A 15,090-nucleotide genomic window follows, 5' to 3' on the forward strand; every position below is an offset into this window, starting at 1 on the left:
CATTAAACAAGCTGCTGGTAATTTCTCATGACAAAAAGCATGGGTGCATTCAGTAGCCTGATTGTCTCGCTTGCTGAAGTCCCAAATGAGGTTGGTACTAAGAACTGACAGGCCCTTTTAACCTTACTATTGCAATTAAATGCAAATATGTACTGTAATTTGGTGAGCCGTCAGTCTGACATACTGTAAAAAAACAAAACAAAAAAAAAAAACATAGAGAACTACAGTATTACACATTTGTGCCAAATAAGCGAACATGTCAGTGTGTTTGATGAATTTAAGAAATGAATATGGAAAGCAGGTCTATGCATCATGAGATTTCCTGAATATTGATGGTCACTGTCTTCTTGTCAAAATCAAGCTTGAACCAAGTGCATTGTACAATTGGACGCCAAGAATTCCACTAATGGGTTTCTGAGAAATAGCAGTACATAGCTGAATGTGCCTTTTTCTTTGTGAGCATAGTCACCACTTCATCTTATCTTTTCTCCCTGAATAAAACATTTACGCTTAAAATACTTAAATTGCTCTTTCATATCCCTTGCCATAACCCTGATCGTCTAATATGTTTTTATTATTATTATTATTATATTAAATGATTAAGTTAAGGTAAAAAACACAAAAGCAGTCATTATCGCCAATGAGAACCTTAATCACTACAACACTTGAGAAATGCCCCTTTTTGTAATAGGGACAGATGAACAACATATAAAGCACTCCAGATGACATTACATTAACCCGCATAATTTTTTAGAGCGCTGGACTAACTTTACCCCTATTTTTATCACTTGCCTTAATTCGATCTTTGCCATAATTGTAACATAAACCAAAATCTACCTTTGCCCTAACAATTAAAAAAAAACAAAGCCTTTTATCCTCCAAGACTCTCTATAAAAGATGGACAGAGATAATAATGTCTCATTTGATTGTTGACTGGTATTTTGAAGTTTAGTGTAGCCCAGCTAGAAAAAAAGAGCAGTGGAAAGTAGTTTTTTTTTCATGTATAATGTAAAGAATTTAGTCATTTCTTTTATGTTTAAAGGAAGATGTGGACCAATAAGATTATCTGTTGTCATTTAACTTGGCCAATCAGCAATGAGCTCCCAGTGACCCTTGCTGTTGACCTTGATCACATGATTTCCTGTGTTGCCATTTCGTTCCTGTTCATATAATGCCATGTGCCAGAGAAACTAATGTTCCCGAAGTCGAATCGCTAGGAGTTAAAAGCAAGTCTGCTGCAGTTGTTTTTGGTTGTTCAGAGTTTCACCCTGTCAACGGTGAGTACGAAAAGTGGGGAAAACCTAATTTGTTAAGGATAAAAAGGGCAGACTTAACGGGACGGCGAGTCCGCTAGCCGCTAAGCTAACTGCTAGCGCTCACGCTAGCAGAATTTGACTGTGTTCTGTGTGTGAAATGGCTAGTGACTGCAATCATATTACGTTTAAGAAAAAAAACAAAAGAAATGGTGCTAATCAGTTTTATGTTTAACAAGTTAATCCAATTGTACGCCGATTCTCAGATTTTCAGTTGTGTTCTTTGAGTTGGTTATAATGCACAAGTCTGGTGAGCTACTGTGAGTTGCTGACTGCAGCTACAGTGTTAACTATAGAAGCTGTGTTTTTTTTGAGAACATTGTCAGCCGTCAGGTTGATAAAATTATAGCTCATCTAAGAGGATATGATGCTGCAGTGATATAATTTTGTTGTACAACAGAGCTAGCTGAATTAAGATATAGAGTTACACTAATACTTATTGTTCATTTTTGAATGTTTTAAGTAAGTGTGGCTGTTTCACAACGGTGAATGTGACTATATGGACCTGTGACCTGTTTATAGGTCAGGTTTTTTTTTGTTATCTGGTAAAAGGATGACTCGACAGACGGACCCAGTCTGAAGCAAGCCCCATCGAGGAGCAGTGATTCCACAGTTCCAGTTAACTGGATGGCGAGCCAACCCGAAATTGAAAAGGATTTGCCAAGGTTTTATTGAAGCCAAAGTTTCGTTCCCATTGAAGCTTCAGATACCTGCAGGACTACGAACTTTCTTCCTTCATCGGAGTGTGGTAGGACAAACATTAAACAAACTGAACGGGCCCCAACGATCCATCAGTTATCAGACATTATCCACTCATATAATTGACTCAGAGAAAGCTGTATGCGCGCACTTTTATTTAGTTTGTTATTTTGGGGGAAATATTTTGTATTTTATTTTATTGTTTTTTCATTACATTGTTGCAGCTGCTGTGTGTCAAATATAACAAATTTGTGAACAGTATATTGTGGTGTGGTCTCTTCTTATTGGTGTTTATACCTTGGGCTCCTGCCGATCCTAGATCTTCTGATACTGGCTAGTGGGAGTTCGGTCATTCTTAATAATAATTCACAAGTTGGGTTACATAAGTGGCGAGCCAGCCAGGAGCCTAAGAATTTTTAAACATCAGTAATGAGAAATTGTGTCTGACATGGATTTTGTCCAGCGCTCAGGTGTAAAAATTCCCAATGCAGTTATTGTGAGTGGGATCACGAAGTCAGAGAAAGATGAAGAAGTTTTAGAGTTTTTGAAAAAGTATGGTGGTGTTAAAACCCTTTTGCCAGTGGATGATGCTACCTCAGAGTTTCATCAAAACCTGATTGTTGAGTACTCAAGTGGCTCAGCTGTAGAAGCTTTAGAGCCTCTTATGCCATACAAGTATGTTGCAGAGGGTGAACCAAATGTCTCTTACTGTGTGAGGGCCTTGGCAAGCGTTTACACTGCTAAGGTGGGTGAAGGTGTCACGAAGTCATACTTGGCTGAATTAAAGGGCTTGGCTAAGCTCAGTGGCAAAACCTATGAGGAAGTATTGAAAGAGATGATATCACAAATCTGTGAGACAACTGAGAATACAGATGAGGCACCTTCTGTCTTACATGATAGCATTGTTGATGAGACACCAATACCACAGCCCCAGTTGCTTTCAGGTCCCTCAAGGGTAAGCAGTGACCAAGGTGTCTCAACTCCAGTTCCACCCTTGCGTGTACAGAAGCCTTCAATAGTGATTAGTGATGTAAATCCCCCTGAAGTTCAGAAGGTCGTTGTTGAGCATATTTTAAGGAAGGATGACATTGGATCACAGATCCATTCTTCAATGCGCATCCGTTCCTTCTCAGGGAAAACTCCCAGGCCTAACAATGAGACAGACTATGAGACTTGGCGCTCACACATTGAGCTGCTTTTAAGTGACCCCAGTATGACCCATCTGCAGGTGTCCAGGAAGATTTTAGAGAATTTGCTTCCACCTGCAGTTGATGTGGTGAAGTGTTTGAGTCCCAGCGCACCCCCAGTAGCCTATCTGCAGTTGCTCGATTCAGCCTTCGGCGCTGTAGAGGATGGTGAGGAGCTTTTTGCTCAGTTCATGAATACCCTTCAGGACCCAGGCGAGAAACCATCAGCTTTCCTCCATCGTTTACAGCTAGCACTAAATTTAGCAGTAAAAAGGGGGGGTATTCCACCTGATGATGTAGACAAACATCTCCTCAAGCAGTTTTGTAGGGGGTGTTGGGATAGTGGATTGCTCTCCAGTCTGCAACTTGAACACAAGAAAAACTGTCCACCGTCATTTTCAGAGCTCTTGCTAATGTTGCGTACCGAAGAAGATAGACAAGCTGCAAAGGTTGATAGGATGAAAAAGCACATTGGTTCATCAAAACGAGTATCTGTCCATGCTCAGAGTTCCTGTGTTTGTGCAGGCGTAAGAGAAAGCCCACAGTGTGGTCCGAAAGCTATTGAGGAACTTCAAAAGCAGATAGCTAGCTTGCAGAGTCAGCTAGCCTCATTTGCATCACAGGAAAAGCTAAGTGAGCGTGCCAACAAGAAACCGGTTAAAAAGACAACCTGTAAATCGAAAATGGACAACACACATCAAGAAGTGCATCGATTAGCCGGAGTAAAACAGACAGGCAGGCCCAGGCCTTGGTATTGTTTTCACTGTGGGGAAGATGGGCATATTGCCACTTCTTGTACAAACCCTGCAAATTCTGCACTAGTTATTGAAAAGAAGAAGCAGTTGGAGAGGAGGCAGCACGCGTGGGAAAGTCAAAGTTGTCCCAGCGACTCCAGTTCACCTTTAAACTAGATCCAGTCTCTGTTGTGGGACAGACAGAGGCTGAAGAACATGCGCAGCGTCCCACAGACGTAAAGATTGTCAGCAAAGCAGGCAAGTGTGTGGATCTAGAGCACTCCAGTAGTGAAAAGCAATCCTTCAGGCTTCCAAAGGGTCTGATTGGTACCAGGAGCACTGCTGAAGTGATAATTGAAGATAAAACATTTAGTTGTCTGCTAGATACCGGCTCGCAAGTGACTACTATCCCCCAATCCTTTTATGAACAACACATGTCAGTGCAGGACATCAAGCCTCTCTATGACCTCTTGGAGGTTGAAGGGGCGAATGGACAGGCTGTACCTTATTTGGGCTACATTGAAACTACTGTCACTTTTCCAAAAGAATTTCTTGGTATGTCTATTGAGGTGCCCACATTAGCTCTCATAGTTCCTGACGTTCGAGCTACCTCAGGGTCCTACTTACTCATAGGGACAAATACACTTGATGTGTTGTATGACATTTATTGCAAAGCTAATCCAGGAGATCCCAAGACATTTCCTCACGGCTACAAAGCGGTCATTAAGGTGCTTGAACTCAGACACAATCAGTCTAACGTCAGTCACCATGGTGTTGTAAAACTGAAGGGCAGAATCTCTCAGGTTGTCCCAGCAGGGGCCACAGTGGTTTTGGAGGGTGTCTCTACTGCCAGCGGTCTTCAGCATGAACAATCAGTTGTTGTTGAGCAGCCTTCCAGTTCCTCTCTACCTGGTGGTCTGCTAGTGAACACTTGTCTGGTTGACCTGTCCAAACAACGACCCTTTAGGCTTCCAGTTGTGATTACCAACCAATCTGAACATGACATTGTCATTCCTGCTAAATGTCAAATTGCTGACATTAGCGCTTACCAATGTATTTTGTCAAAGGAGCAGAGTGTGGTTAACTTGCAAAAGGCAGATCTCACTCAAGAGGCCAATTGTAACTTCAACTTTGGAGAGTCCCCAATCCCTCCCGAGTGGAAGGGTCGTATCACACGACTCCTTAACAACATGCCAGATGTATTTGCGCAACATGACTTGGACTTTGGAAGAACCGACAAGGTGACTCACCACATCAAGCTCTCAGACGAGGCTCCTTTCAAACACCGTGCTCGTCCGCTACACCCTCAAGACATTGAGGCTGTCCGTAGGCACATTCAAGAGCTTCTTGATACAGGTGTAATCAGAGAGTCCGAGTCTCCCTTCTCTTCGCCCATTGTGGTAGTCCGTAAAAAGAATGGCCAGGTCCGGTTGTGCATAGACTACAGAAAACTCAACCTTCAGACAATAAAGGATGCTTACACGCTTCCTAAGCTTGAAGACACCTTCGCGGCTCTCTCTGGTTCCCATTGGTTTTCTGTGCTTGACCTAAAGTCTGGATATTATCAAATCGAGGTAGATGAAGTGGATAAACCCAAGACGGCCTTTGTCTGCCCTTTGGGCTTCTGGGAATTTAACCGCATGCCGCAAGGCCTGACAAATGCGCCAAGCACATTCCAAAGATTAATGGAGAAGTGCATGGGGGATATGCATTTGAAAGAGGTGCTAGTTTTCCTCGACGACTTGATAGTGTTCTCAAAGACCCTGGAAGAACATGAAACAAGGTTGTTGGAGGTGCTCACTCGGTTGAGAGAGTTTGGATTAAAGTTATCACCTGAAAAGTGTGTGTTTTTCCAGACCTCAGTGCGGTACCTGGGACACATAGTGTCCAGAAATGGAGTTGAGACAGATCCAGAGAAAATCTCTGCCCTTCGTACTTGGCCAGTTCCTCAGACCCTCAGGGAATTGCGATCTTTTCTTGGGTTCGCTGGCTATTATCGAAGGTTCGTAAAAGACTATTCCAGCATTGTGAAGCCCCTCAATGATCTGACTCAGGGCTATCCTCAATCAACCAAAAGGGGTAGATCAAGAGACAGCCAAGAGCATTATCACCATCCCAAAGAGCCGTTTGGGAACCGTTGGACATCAGCTTGCCAGCAGGCATTTGAGTCAGTTATTGAAAAGCTGACAACTGCCCCTGTCCTAGGGTTCGCTGACCCTCAAAAGCCTTATGTGCTCCACACTGATGCTAGCACTACAGACCTTGGTGCTGTCTTGTACCAGGAGCAGGAAGGGCAGTTACGTGTCATAGCCTATGCAAGCAGAGGGCTGTCGCATAGCGAGTCTCGATACCCAGCGCACAAATTAGAGTTTTTGGCGCTTAAGTGGTCAGTAACAGAAAAGTTTAGTGACTACCTATATGGGAATCACTTTACTGTTGTCACTGATAGCAATCCCTTGACGTACATATTGACGACTGCAAAACTTGATGCAACGAGCTACAGATGGCTCGCAGCTTTGTCTACGTTCACATTCAAGCTGCTGTATCGTCCTGGGAAGCAAAACTGGGATGCGGATGGGTTATCCCGTAGACCCCACGGAGCTCTTGTGGATGATCTGAAATCCCAGAAAGAGAGGGAGCGCATTTTCCAGTTCACTCAGGGTCATCTCGCTGATCTTGAAAATCTCGAGGAAGCCAACCAAGCGGTTGTGAAAGCCATTTGTGAAAGACAGTCAGTGTATAGCGCCAGCTCTGTTAATCCGAGTTTGGATGGCTGTGTTACTCTTGTTGAAACTCTTGCTATGTCCTCTGATGCTGTGCCTGACTGCTATGGACAAGAAGATGAGTTTGGAGGATTGCCTGTTATTCCTCAACTGACTGAGGCTGAGTTGATGGATAAACAGAGAGCTGACCAATGTCTAAGGCATGTCATATCCCAACTTGAGCATGGGGTAAGCCCACCGCCTACTTTAAGGGGTGAACTTCCAGATCTTCCACTCCTACTTCGAGAGGTTGGTCGGTTTCAGCTTATAAATGGCATCTTATACCGGAGACGCCAGCTCGGGTCTCGGGTATCTCACCAGCTAGTACTGCCCCCAGAGCTCAGAGAGACTGTTTTGAGCAGTCTGCATGACCATATAGGTCATATGGGCATTGAGCGCACATTAGATCTCGTTAGGGCCAGATTCTATTGGCCCAGAATGGCCTTGGATGTAGAGAGGAAAATAAAGACCTGTGGTAGATGTGTGCGCAGAAAGGCGTTGCCTGACAGAGCTGCACCGTTAGTCAACATCAGTACCACAAGGCCACTGGAACTGGTTTGTATGGACTTCCTCTCTCTCGAACCAGACAAAAGTGGAGCTAAAGACATCCTTGTGATCACTGATCACTTTACTAAGTATGCAATTGCTATACCAACATGCAATCAAAAGGCTCGCACAGTAGCTAAGTGCCTATGGGACAATTTTATTGTGCATTACGGGTTCCCAGAAAAGTTGCACAGTGATCAGGGACCTGATTTTGAGTCTCGCACAATAAAAGAGCTCTGTCAGATGGCTGGCATACAGAAGGTTAGAACTACTCCCTACCATCCCAGAGGAAATCCAGTGGAGCGGTTCAATCGCACATTGCTGGACATGCTAGGCACTCTTCAAAACAAAGACAAGTCTCACTGGCGTGATTTTGTGAAGCCCCTTGTTCATGCTTATAATTGCACCAGGAATGAGGTGACTGGATTTGCACCGTACGAGCTTATGTTCGGTCGCCAGCCTCGCCTGCCGGTGGATTTGGCTTTTGGGCTGCCGGTGAAAGAGGAGCAACAGATTTCACACTCACAGTACGTGCAAAATCTGAAATCCCACTTACAAGAGAGTTACAAGGTAGCTACTGGAAATGCTGCCAAGATAGCAGAAAAGAATAAATCCAGATTTGACAGGCGTGTGACTATTTCAGATCTGGAGGTAGGGGACAGAGTATTAGTCAGAAATGTCCGCATTCGTGGAAAAAACAAGATTGCAGACAAGTGGGAGGCAGCCATCTACATAGTCGTAAGCAGAGCAGGATCCCTTCCAGTGTATACTGTGAGACCTGAGAAGAAAGATGGTCCACTGCGGACATTGCATAGGGACCTATTACTCCCTTGTGGCTATCTCCCCAACGAGAGTAGTGACAAGCCTGTAGGGCAGACACAAAGACGCAGGCCAGCAACACGTCTCAGTCCAGTTGCAGACTCCGATCAATTCTCAGAGGCTGAGGATGAGATTTTCCCCAATTACTGGTTCAGAGACGCCCCCAGTTCTGAGATACCTACGGTCACCATTCATCAAGAAACGCACCCTTATTTATCAGTGTCTTCTGGGGAAGATGCACAACTTCCAGAATTTTGTCCCTCAGTTAAAGGTTCTACTGCTCGATATCCAAGCTGCAATCCACAGACTGACCAGTTATGTAACTTACCTGTTGACAGTCCAGATTCAGCAACTCTTCCAGTGTCTGAGAGTCACTGTCATGACACAGAAATCGTGAGCGATGACCAAAATCCACCAGCAGAGATGGAGACCGAAAGGATTGCACCTGGAAGTGATTGTCATGACTTGAATCCCGGGTTATCTTCTCTTGCTCCAAACCTGTCTACGGATGTTGAGGCGGCAGGTCGAACTGAAATGGGATTGTCAAATGAGTCACCAACAGATGAATCTCCTGAAGAGCTCTCAGTAGACCAGACACTGATTGGAAGCCAAGACCAACCTGGTTCTGCTAGACGATCAAATAGGGAGCGAGAACCGCCTAAACGCCTTCAGTATGTGAAACTTGGGCATCCACTTATAGCGGTGGTGCAATCTCTGTTCCAGGGTTTAACCACGGCTTTTACAGACATTTTGGATGAGGGTTATCACCCATTAGATTGCCCTGTCCAGACCCATCAGACAGTAATTACCCAACCATTGCCATGCAACGGGGCGTGCATGAGTTCAGTGGGGGAGGTTGTAGCCCAGCTAGAAAAAAAGAGCAGTGGAAAGTAGTTTTTTTTTCATGTATAATGTAAAGAATTTAGTCATTTCTTTTATGTTTAAAGGAAGATGTGGACCAATAAGATTATCTGTTGTCATTTAACTTGGCCAATCAGCAATGAGCTCCCAGTGACCCTTGCTGTTGACCTTGATCACATGATTTCCTGTGTTGCCATTTCGTTCCTGTTCATATAATGCCATGTGCCAGAGAAACTAATGTTCCCGAAGTCGAATCGCTAGGAGTTAAAAGCAAGTCTGCTGCAGTTGTTTTTGGTTGTTCAGAGTTTCACCCTGTCAACGGTGAGTACGAAAAGTGGGGAAAACCTAATTTGTTAAGGATAAAAAGGGCAGACTTAACGGGACGGCGAGTCCGCTAGCCGCTAAGCTAACTGCTAGCGCTCACGCTAGCAGAATTTGACTGTGTTCTGTGTGTGAAATGGCTAGTGACTGCAATCATATTACGTTTAAGAAAAAAAAAACAAAAGAAATGGTGCTAATCAGTTTTATGTTTAACAAGTTAATCCAATTGTACGCCGATTCTCAGATTTTCAGTTGTGTTCTTTGAGTTGGTTATAATGCACAAGTCTGGTGAGCTACTGTGAGTTGCTGACTGCAGCTACAGTGTTAACTATAGAAGCTGTGTTTTTTTTGAGAACATTGTCAGCCGTCAGGTTGATAAAATTATAGCTCATCTAAGAGGATATGATGCTGCAGTGATATAATTTTGTTGTACAACAGAGCTAGCTGAATTAAGATATAGAGTTACACTAATACTTATTGTTCATTTTTGAATGTTTTAAGTAAGTGTGGCTGTTTCACAACGGTGAATGTGACTATATGGACCTGTGACCTGTTTATAGGTCAGGTTTTTTTTTGTTATCTGGTAAAAGGATGACTCGACAGACGGACCCAGTCTGAAGCAAGCCCCATCGAGGAGCAGTGATTCCACAGTTCCAGTTAACTGGATGGCGAGCCAACCCGAAATTGAAAAGGATTTGCCAAGGTTTTATTGAAGCCAAAGTTTCGTTCCCATTGAAGCTTCAGATACCTGCAGGACTACGAACTTTCTTCCTTCATCGGAGTGTGGTAGGACAAACATTAAACAAACTGAACGGGCCCCAACGATCCATCAGTTATCAGACATTATCCACTCATATAATTGACTCAGAGAAAGCTGTATGCGCGCACTTTTATTTAGTTTGTTATTTTGGGGGAAATATTTTGTATTTTATTTTATTGTTTTTTCATTACATTGTTGCAGCTGCTGTGTGTCAAATATAACAAATTTGTGAACAGTATATTGTGGTGTGGTCTCTTCTTATTGGTGTTTATACCTTGGGCTCCTGCCGATCCTAGATCTTCTGATACTGGCTAGTGGGAGTTCGGTCATTCTTAATAATAATTCACAAGTTGGGTTACATTAGCTTTAAGCTCAGATATGTCTTTAATTTTTGAAGCAAAGAGTGATCATATTTAGATCAGACGTTAGACAGATAAGTCCATCCATTCATCCACCCATCGATCTGTCATCCATTCATCCATCCTCTTCCCCCATCCAATTCAGGGGGGCTGTAGCCTATCCTAGCTACCATAGGGCAAGAGATGGTGTACACCGATGAGAGGTTGTCAGCCTGTCACAGGATTCATGCAAAAAGAGAACCACTCGCATTCACACCTATGCGCACTTAGGAAGCAGAAATACCCGGAGAAAACCCAGGGAGACACAGCTAGAACATGCTAACTAAACACAGTGAAGTAGAGTGATTTCTAAGTCCCTCATGTTGCTGTCATTGGTTTTATGCACACACAGCATGAGTAACACAAATGCATAGCACATCTATGCAGACAGTTTTATTTTATTTCTTGTAGTTTAAAATGTTCAGAAAATTTTGGCAGTGTTTCATAGTAATTATATAATGTGATTTGTGCGAACGTTTAAAAGGTTATTTTGAGGATGCCAGTTTGCGTATATAGCGACTTCTTGATTTTGGATTAATATCCTGTAGGTTTTCAGTGCTATGTCATTGTATAACCCAACAAATCCTTTACAGATTTCCATACCCTACAGATCAACATTATTCATATGTTTGTTCAAAAAATCTGATACTATACATCATACAAAATAGTCTGGTCCAGTACACTTTATGTCAGTACACTTTATAGTTTGTACTGTGGCAGTGCAGGCTATAAAGTCTGTAATGCAATGTAGCTTCTCAAAACGAAGAAACAACATGACAGAGATAAACAAAAGAATGTTATCTCTGAGCTATGTTTCTGTGAATTATGCAATCGCACACACTGTCAAGGAACAGCAGAAGTGCTGTGAGGTCTGCTTCTACTACCTTTGGGATGCTGAGGAGGCATCACTCCAAACTAAATGTGGCAGCTTAGATAGATGTTGATTTATGGTGCCCCTCTTGCCCTCTGCACCCCTATCTGTCTTTACCATCAGGCTGCATTTGCAAGGTTTGTACTCAATATGAAGTGCCAACCACCCATACACCCATCTTTTTCACTGTGCCAAGAGCACTGACCATGGACTGCTGCAGGTCCAGATGTAAGTGTGGTAGACTAATTAATTTAGTTTGTGAAACTCTATTTTAAAACAAATGAATTGACAACTATCCAGCTGTGCTAAAGCCATTTTAAGAATTAACTTAACTGTTATCGGGCAGAAACAGTACTTAGAGAGAATGGAGATTTTACAGTTAAAACATTCATATCAAGCTATCAAAACCATTTGTGGAAACTTTTTCTGATCTTTTCAGTCTGCTTTAAACCTGCAGTTTCTAGCAACTAGGAGAATTTTCCTATTAATAATTTTATGCAGGTTTAGCTTTACAAGGATGTTGCATCAGTGATCATTTCCAAGAATGTGACAGGAATAAAAGCTAGGGGTTTTCTAAATTAAACCTACAATTAAATATATTACAAATTTGTCAACATACACACAGCTTAGGATAATATGTTCTGGGTTTATATTTTTTCACATACACAGGGAGATTCACAAATCAGCATGCACTGCCCTTGACACTCTGCATTGCGTGATTAGTTTTAGTGCAGCATGTTCAGGGTAATGCAAATCACATTTCTTTGAATAAGACATAAAGTTGGGTTTTCTAAGTCTTTCTTTGTATATGTAGGTAAATACATGCACTTCTTACCACACCCTGAGTCTTCTTCATACAACTTGAAATTTAATTCTGGCTAACAGCATGGTTTCTTGTTTCACAAAATAAATACATTTCTTCAGCTTTCTGAACATGGACAAATACATGATGGTGGGCTGTTGAGGGAAATGTACGGTAGACTACCGAGCAATAAACCTGAGCACAAAGCTGTAGATGAGAATTTCCTTCTTTTGAATTTACTAGAGAAAAAGATACCTGCTCTATTTAGTTTTCAATATCTATTTATGTGTCCTATTGCAACAACGGAAACAAAATTATCATGAAGAGTTTACTTTCGCACAACCTCTGTTGAAGCTTTTTATTTCAGTTTGAGATCCAAACTCTCCAACTGGTGCTCTGTTACTTTTCACTCAGTCAGTACACAGGCTTGTTTGCTTTCTGTAAGGCAGTGGTTTCAAACTTTTTGCAATAAGGCACATGCCAAATAACCCATACCTACATTAATTTCTCTTCAATATAGAATTATGCTATCTGTTACATTATGGATTTTTGTTTTGCTTCTATGGTGAGATGAAACCATTTTTGACAGCCCATTCTAAACATCTGTGCTATGAAAAATTATTCCAGATTTCTTCTTTCACAGCTAGATGTTTCAGATCATCAAAAAATATTAGACAAAGATGACCCCAAAAAATACAAAATACAGCTTTTAAATTACTTTATTTATTAATGGGAAAAAGCCATCCAAATGTACCGAAAGTAATTGTAATCTTAATAATCCTAAAGACGTTTGGGAAAAATATTTTGTGGACTGATGAGACAAAGTTGAACTTTTAGGAATGTTTGCATCCCGTTACATCCACCGTTACATTTCATAAAAAAGATCACACGAACAAGTCAAACATGATGATGGCAGTGTGATATTCTGGGGCTGCTTTACTGCTTTAGGACCTACATGACTTGGCAAACTTTGTTCTCTAACAGAAAGTCCTGAAGTAGAATCTCCAGTCATTAGTTGATGCCCCAAAGCTCAAGTGCACTTGGGTTGTGCAGCAGGACAATGAGCTTAAACACGCCTGAAAACCAAACTCTGACTGGATCAGAAAAAACAAATGAAGGTTTTGTAGTGGCCTAGTCATAGTTCTGGGTTAAATCAGATTGAGATGAGTTGACATGATCGTCATGATCCCTGGAAATCATCCTCACTTGAATTGAAACATGCAAATGTGACAAATATAGAAAATATTGTTGTCTTGTCCTATGATTAATAACCGCCTTGCATCAGAGAAAGACTTGTTTTTTGGGGGTTTTCGTGTTTTGTATTTTTGTTGTCGTTTTTAGGGAAAATAATTATATATGAAGTGCTAATATGGTGAAATAAATGGTAATTAGTGATTCTTTGTGGAGTTATTTGTTGCAATACTGATGAATGGTTGTCACAAAATCCTAAAACCAGCAGTACTATTCTCCAGGTTTTTGATACTTAGCTACTGCAAAAACGCACTCACTTATCTGGTCCATGCATAACACAACAATTTAACTACTCAAGGTTTGAAATACGGCAGTTTGCCAGTTGTGATGTAGGAGAAAAGCTTTAACTATATTGACTGTTACCCTGGATATTTTTATGTATTTGTTTATTAATTGTATAATATTATAATAGTTGAGAGGAGAGTTTATAGCTTTGCTTGTTTTTCTATATATTTATTTTGTACTTTGCTTTTTTGTTTGTTTGGTTTTTTTTTAAGTCCCTGCTGTGAACTGGTGCTATATATATGTCATGTCTTGGAAGGTTGCAGGCTAGTGCCCAAATGCAGGACACAGACGCAGAGTTAAAAGCTAAATGCAAACCTTTAGTATGACTGGTAGACTAAATAATAAATCCAATAAGTCCAAAATACAGTGCCAGAAATCCAAGAAACGAACAAAGGAACAGGCATCAAGGGAAAAAGTACAACACGACAAGCAAATACAGGAAAACTAACACTACTTACATACACGCAAGGTAATGATGTAAGTGGAGGCAGCTGGAGCAAATTAAGAGAGGTAACAACTGACAATCAATACACTGAGGCAGGGAAAGAAGTGAAATAAACCAAAATCCACAAGAGAGAAAAGATGACCAAAATTAAAAAGGAAATGAGAATAAGTAAACCATAAATGCAGACACAGCACTAAAGGAGAATTGCAACAGGAAGAAAAGGACTAAAGACTGAAAACGTTAATGAAAACACAAAAACTTACAACAGGCAAACTAAGAATAACACAGAAAATACTAAACATACAAATACACAGAGCTTGAAAAACTCAAAATAAGACCCAGGACCATGACAACATACCTAAAAGTAAAATGAACATAATTTTTGTTGGTAGCTTTTAAATGTTTTTGCACATTCGATTCAAATTTGAAATGAAACACTCAGGCTTAAGAGGCAGAAACAATTTCTTCACACGCAGGAGATCTTATGTTCCTCAGAGAAATTAGCATTAGCTGATTGTGAATAAATTTTGATTTAGCAGGACCAAACTGAAATCATAATTGGATTTCTATTTCATTTCCTTCCCTTTCTCTGAGTTATTTAAACATTATTTTCCTATTTTGTTTCATCTTTTTTTATTAGTTGACAGCTCTTTGGCACTGTCAGCCAGAGCTCCAGAATCACCAGATTACTAAAAAGCTTGGTCATCTTTTCTCCCAGTGGGTTCAGAAGCCATGATGAGAGTCATTTTACTACACATATTGTTACCTCTGGGTAGAAATTGTAGTGAAAAACACTTTGCTAACAAGAAGCAATGTACATAGTTAAACTAAGGGTATTTTTGTCCAAATGTAAATTCCAACCTATTTACTTAAAGTGCTAATGAAAATAAAATAAAATCTGGCTTGGTACAATATGTTGTGTTAATTATACACCATGCTGTGACTGTGTTCTGCATTTCCCTGAACCTCTTCAGTCTTCACTGTGGCATGGTGGCCTGTGTGTGCCCTCCCAGCAGGTGGGCATGTGTCCTGTCTG

The 15,090-nt window shown here is 41.3% G+C and overlaps 1 long non-coding RNA gene across 1 annotated transcript; it reads left to right on the forward strand.

Annotated features, from left to right (window-relative positions):
* The first annotated feature begins 963 nt into the window (after window positions 1–963).
* Window positions 964–2,273, forward strand: LOC112435233 (uncharacterized). The gene is made up of 2 exons (XR_013099278.1): window positions 964–1,277; window positions 1,836–2,273. It is a non-coding gene; the product is annotated as an uncharacterized LOC112435233 (long non-coding RNA).
* Window positions 2,274–15,090: the final 12,817 nt, after the last annotated feature.

Source organism: Maylandia zebra, linkage group LG7 (assembly GCF_041146795.1).
Source record: "Maylandia zebra isolate NMK-2024a linkage group LG7, Mzebra_GT3a, whole genome shotgun sequence".
NCBI classification, from domain to species: Eukaryota; Metazoa; Chordata; class Actinopteri; order Cichliformes; family Cichlidae; genus Maylandia; species Maylandia zebra.